Source organism: Mauremys reevesii, linkage group 9 (genome assembly GCF_016161935.1).
Source record: "Mauremys reevesii isolate NIE-2019 linkage group 9, ASM1616193v1, whole genome shotgun sequence".
NCBI lineage: Eukaryota > Metazoa > Chordata > Testudines > Geoemydidae > Mauremys > Mauremys reevesii.
The window spans coordinates 91408312-91414934 of record NC_052631.1 but is presented as its reverse complement, the minus strand read 5'-3'; positions in this window follow the sequence as shown (position 1 = coordinate 91414934).

Here is a 6623-nt window from a genome sequence, read left to right as displayed (position 1 = left end):
ACCCCTGAGCTAGTAAACAACTCCAGAGAAATTCCACCGCTTGCAGTGGTTCAAGTTGGATTTTCCAGAAGGTAAGAGACAAAGAGACAAAGAAAGGGACTATTGTATAACAGCTTGAAGTGACACAAGGCCTTCCTTCTTACCCACCAACCAGACAGGACCTTCGGTCTAAGGAGCCCCCCCCACGCTTTGCGGAAGGGTTGGAGAGACTTTGGCCTACCGGGGCCCCATAAAACCTAGGGTGGCTTCTATGTTTCACGTCTCTAAATCTGTTCGTTGTTTTTAATATGATGCTTTTACCTTAAGAATAAAGGTGCATGCTTAGAAAGAGCTGTGTGGTAACTTATAGCTGCGGGCAATACACTGTTCATGGCCATTGGAGAGAGAAAGCAATGCACTGGCACACTGGGGATATCACAGGATAAGGCAGGGCATAAACCCCCACCCTCTGCTCAGAAGGGAGTGGGACAAGGGGCCCTGTCCAGAGACAGGTGATGGCTGGAGATCTGAGCCCTGCCTGAGCACTGCTGAAGTGATGCAGGTGAAATTACCCTGAAACTCTGACATTCGTAGCACAAGAGACAAAGTTGGGAGGAAGGCTGGGCTCCTGGTTAAGGCAGTAGCTTGGGAGGGGGGGTTCTGTTCCTAGCTCTGCCCCATGATACGAGACGTGTTAATTTTGCTGTCCCCCGGTCTCCCTTCCAGGGGTACTGGGTACCTGAATGCACGAACGTGCACCAGGGGCTCTGGTAGGATTTCACTGAATACCATATAAAAGCTTGTAGGAAACAGAACAAAATTGTGCAAGATCAGTTCAAAAATCTGGTGAGTGAAAATGCTGTAGAGTCATTTACATCTGTGCAAAGTGGGTATAATACACTACCAGAAGAACTGTGCTCACTTCCACCAGGTGTGAATTTGCCATAACGAGGCCCAAAGCCCTGAATACTCTAAAGCAAGAAGAACTAGGAAACCACACCTACCAATCCAATTTTTGATGCTAGGTAAAAACCAGCTTTGCCTTCTACCTTTCACAAGGACAGAAAGTCACCGTATTGCCAAGGAATATCCTGCTCAGAATATGGAACATCAGCACATTTCTGCAGAGAAGTACAGGTGGTTCTAAATTATTTAATGTCTTAGGAGTTGACTTTTCTTCTGGTTCAAACTGGAAAGTCAACTCCACCACAGTACAAACCCAGGCTGAGAACACAGTACAACATTAGGCCCATATGTTCCCCTTCCTGGGCAAGTACAGACTTCATCTGTCCGTTGAAACCCAGAGTCGAGACGTATTTACCATCCCCCAATCCTGCAGTCATGAGGCCTCCTACAACTTTCAAGCACAATCAGGCCTTGTCTCCCTGCAGAAATTGTAGCAATGTTACTGTAAATTAGTGCAAAGCACTCTAGACGCTCTTCTTGCAATTTAAGAGTGGCTTATATCAGACGGAACTGAAAAAAATTCAGTTATATACGCCACTCAAAACCAACATATGAGCATCACCATGGGGTTTTGCACCACCTTACCTAAATCCGTTTAAAATGCATCTCAGATCAAAGCTAGATCAGGCCTAAATTCTCTCCCTCAGTGCTATATATGGCCCTAGTTCTGTTTCTAAGATGACACATGTACCCTTTTTGCAGCTGGGCCCTGTTATTTTTAGTTACTGAGGTTGCTTTTAAATGTCTTGGAATAGCTCCATTCAGCACGCTCCTGCTGTGCAGTGCCGCAGATGATTGGGTATTATTTTGTTAACACATTTTATTAGGTAACTGCAGTTCCCGTCAGGAAAAAAAAATTGCTGGGCCTGATACTCCATCGCCTTTTACCTTGCGGAGTCGAGTACATCTGCACAAAGTGAGCATAAAACGCTACCCATTTTCATTCAGGAGCATTTTACGCTTACAGCAGGGTAAAGTATGGGTGCTACTGCACCTTGTAGCCCACTCATAGAACAGGATTCCAGGGGGCGAGGTCTGAACACAGAACAGGAAGACACTCCCTCCCTACTACTTAGCTTACAATCTAATTAAATATGGCACAGAGCATCTGGTGAATGGGGTGAAAACAGCACCTTCTGAGGTCGATCTTCTCTTCGTATCTATTCAGAGGCCTTTCTGTTCCTGTTACGACTAAGATAAGTTTTCTCTACTTTTAACTCCTGTTATTCCTCCAGAGCCAACACAGTTATGGGAGCGAGAGCTCAGTTCTATTGGGGATCTCACATGAGACACAGACTTGTGAACTAGGCCGCAGTTGCAGAATCTTTGCTGCTAAATGATCTGAAAGGCAGGAAAAAACCCAGCCCGGCTTGGCTCCTCGGGTGAGTGCACGGGGACTGGCTCTTAGAGCAGTCTTCTTTTTACCTGTGAACTAAGGAAGTCTGTGGTAGATGTCATTGTGAGACACTAAAGAGAGCACCCCATGATGCCATTTTTACAGTCACTTTTCAGAGCATAAGCACCCTTCAAATCCTCATTTGACTCCAGGCGGTTACAATGGTGTAACAGAGCAGAGCTTGGCTTTTTACAATTAAAAGGCAGGCTGCGGGCAATGCAGTAAGATAACCGTTAGCAACCCCAGCAGTGCTACACGCCCATGAGCGCAGAAGGGACTCATACAGAAAATGAACAAAATTATTGGTAATGTATTTTGAATGTGACAAAAAATAGCCAATTTTTAGAGCTACTATAAATCTTTCAGCTAATCAGAAAGAGTCAATATGTGGCCCGTAGACCTTACTTCTCCCCGCAACATCCCTTCTTCCTGGGATGCTAAAACCTTGGCAGCAATTTATAGCCTCTGACACTTTAGCTACTCCTTCATTTCTCCTGGCACGATTATGGTATAGAAAAGCTGTGGTTTAAATTATTTATCATGTCACTTATTAGAGTCAATTTTTAGCTGAATTAAGAGATTAGAAGCATAGAAGTAAAACATCCCATGGTCTTTGAAGTATACAGTAAGATGAAATTATATTTAATGATACCTTTGATTTATATTGTAATTTTAAATGAACAGATAAAGTGGTATCATTAGACATACTTTAACGTTTTACAATAAATCAAAGATACAGTATAGCATAATTAAGGTAACAGCACATACATTATTTATAAAAATGGAAATAAAGCCCCTAATGCAAATTCAGGTTTTTAAACTAACTTTAGTCCACATGCTCTGGCCCCATCTTAGCCCAGCATGGAAAATAGCTCATTTCATAGACTTAGCAGTGAATGAAGATACAAAATATGCATTAATGCATTAGAACATAGAGCAGAAGACAGCAGCCTTCCAGAGGAAGAGAAAACACTCCCCTTTGCCATGTACCGTGCTTAGGAATAGCTTCTTACTCATTTAAAATAGGAAGGAGACTACTTTTGCCATTTATTTCTAAGTCCTATCATTTGTATTACAGGAGCCGCCAGAGGCCTCACCTGAGATCAGCTCCCAGTTGCGCAAGGTGCAGCACAAACATATCGTACGGGACAGTCCATCCCGCAGAGAGTTTACAATCTGCATAGACAAGACTGGGAGAGAAAAGGTAATCTCCTTATTTCACAGAGCGGGAATTGAAGCATAGAGATTAGGTCCCCTTCCTCAACAAGTATTTAGGCTCCTAACTCCCAAATGAAAACAATGGGAGTTATGCATCTAAATACCTTCGAAGATGATCTAGGCCTAAGTGACACATCCAGAGTCAAACAGAAAGTCTGGGGCAGAGCCAGGAACTGAATCTACATGTGATTCGGGTAGTGGACTTGGACCGCTAGAGAAGACCAGCCTCTGCTTCTTGATTTATTAAGTCTGCCCATTTGCCACCTCCACGCCAAATGTCTAATGCTATGGTATATGTCTAGTCTTCCTTGGGGCTCTGAGCCAAAGCACATTGAAATCAGTGAAAAGGCTCCCAATGACTTCCACAGGCTTTGGATCTGGCTCCAGAGGCATATTCTTATCCCCAGTTAAGCTTTAACTAATCATTGTATGGGGTCCTCTCCGTACAAGTTATCCAGGGCTTCCCTAGCCTTTTCATGAATATACACTCCAGCGGCAGTTGGCTCCCAGGCGCTGGAGCAACTTACAGCTACAAGATGTCCTAGATATTGGCTTTATGGCCCATGCATGTGTACAGCAGTAAGATCTCAATTCTGATCTCTGGGATAAAGATGAGGAGTGTGTTTCTGTTCAGAAGGGGTCTCACCCTCCTGCAACATGCACAGTCAGCATTTGAGCCAAAGGTGCAAGTTACAGGACTTTTAAGAATTGGGAGGGAGGGAGGAATACTTTGCTCGTGTTTCCCCGAATCCAGCAAAACATTTAAGCATATGCTTAAGTCAAGTACATGAATAGTCCCAGTGAAGTCAGCGGGCTATTCATATGCGTATAGATGGGCCATTGCGGGAAGCACAATGCAGTGCCGATCGCTAGATCCCGCACACAATGTGCCGTCTAAAGGAAACATGAGCATTTGGCTTACAAAGAAGAAGCGCACTCGCGGCCAAGTCTCTTACAGAGCATGCGCCGCTCTAGCCGCCATGTAAGAATGGAGCCATTTAAAGCTCTACCCAGCTGCTTTAACTTTCGTTCAACCCAAATATCTCCGCTCCGAACCTCCGTCCCCTCTTCTACGTCATTGATCCATTGACATCAGTGGTAATTTTAGCCCCCGCTAGATAGGGCAAAGGACCAGAGGAGAAGAACCTGCGGCAGAGTGACGAAGAGGAAAATGGTTCAGGTGTGAAAATGTGACTGAGGAAGGGAGGAATAAAACGGGATTGGGACACACACCGGCAGGGGGAAGCGTGGGGCTGCCTTTTCCTGTAGTGACCCAGCCTCTGAATACCTCTTCTGGGGAGATAAACAGAAATGCAGTCTACTGTTTTTCCAGTTCAACTATAGCAGCGGTTTGAGACCTGTGGGTCGGGACCCCAAAGTGGGTCACAACCCCATTTTAATGACATCACCAGGGCTGGCTTAGAGTTGCTGGGGCCCGGGACCCAAGCCAAAGCCTGAGGGATTCAGCCGTGGGGGGTGGGGCTCAGGTTACAGGCCCCCTGGCTGAGGCTGAAGCTTCAGCTTTGACCCCTCCCCCACCCGGAGCAGTGGGACTCAGGCCGGCTCAGGCTTCAGTCCCCACTCCTGGGGTCAGCTAGTAATTTTTGTTGTCAGAAGGGGGTCCCGGTGCAATCAAGTCTGAGAACCCCTGAGCTGTAGGAATACAAGGCTTTAAGAGGGTGCATTGCTGCAAAGTTACATACGTTATAAACAGCAAGAAATTAAAATGGTAGACTTCAGAAATCATTTTGCATTTGACATTAGGAGTTATTTTAAGTGAAAGATAAATGCAGCACCTTGCAAGCAGTAATCCAATTTGATAGCTACCTGCATGTAGGGTTGGTAAGTTTGAAATAGGATAACTTCCTTTCCTATGTGCTTGAAAGCTAGAGATACGGGATCAAGTGTTTTGCTTGTAGAGAGTTGAAGTGTAATGGCTGCTTTATTCCAGAAGTGTGAAAGCCCCACAATACAGAATGACATGACACGAATACAGGAAAAGCAATACCTTCACCCAAAAAGCACTATATTTATAGAACAGGGTAACAAGTACAGTGTGGCATTTAATTAGCATATATTGACCACTTAGCCATTTCTCTTTACTGGCAAGAGTAGAAGTAGGAGCAGTGTTCAGGATTCATTAAGAGCAGACCCATATCCTAACTTGGGTCTAAATCCTGCAAACACCCTTATGGACAAGTGCACCTTTATTTTATAAGTAGGACGATTCACATGTGCAATTTTACTCATGCAAGTGTTTGTAGGATTGGATCCAACATATGATAATAAGATATAAGATCTATTAACGCAAATGAAATGTACATCCGTTTCCTATTGGCAATTTTTCAGATGAGGTTAAGACCCGAGCTGAGTAAATAACTGATTTTTCAGTTTGCGTGCAGCTTAAAAAAAAATCATTTATTTTGGGTCAACCCAACATTGAATTTTTTCAGAGTTTTCAACCAAACAGTAAAAAAAAAAAAAAAAAATTGTTTCAATTTTGGGCATTTTAAACTGTTTAAGTAAAACCAAATAAAATTCTGAAACCGCTGCCAGTTTTCATACCCTGAGCCATCTCACGCCCTCCTTCCTTCTCTCAACCCCCACCCTCTGACTTCCCCTCTGACTGTCTTATGCACTTCTCTAGTTTAGTCACTAAGGCCCAGATCCACCAAGGGATTTAGGTGCTTAACTCTCACTGAATGGTGCCTAGAAACCTTTGACGATCTGGGCCTAGGTGTCAGAGCTCACATCACTACTGCATACATATGAGCAGCAAGAGAAGTCCCCAAGGTACTCTGTACATTGACACACTATTCATTTAATGACTGATATCGTTCATGTGAAAACAACTGACACATGGTTTTACATATTGTTGTAAATAGGTATGTCCTATATTAAATGCCTAGACTTGTATACTATTGTAAGCGACTGCGTGGGAATGATTCTTTCAAGCCAACCAGTGCTATCAATACAATTTAAACTTCAGAGTTAAACACTATAGCCAGGAGTTTGACTCTAGTCTCTAATACTATCTGAAAAGATAACTGAACTTTGACCAGTT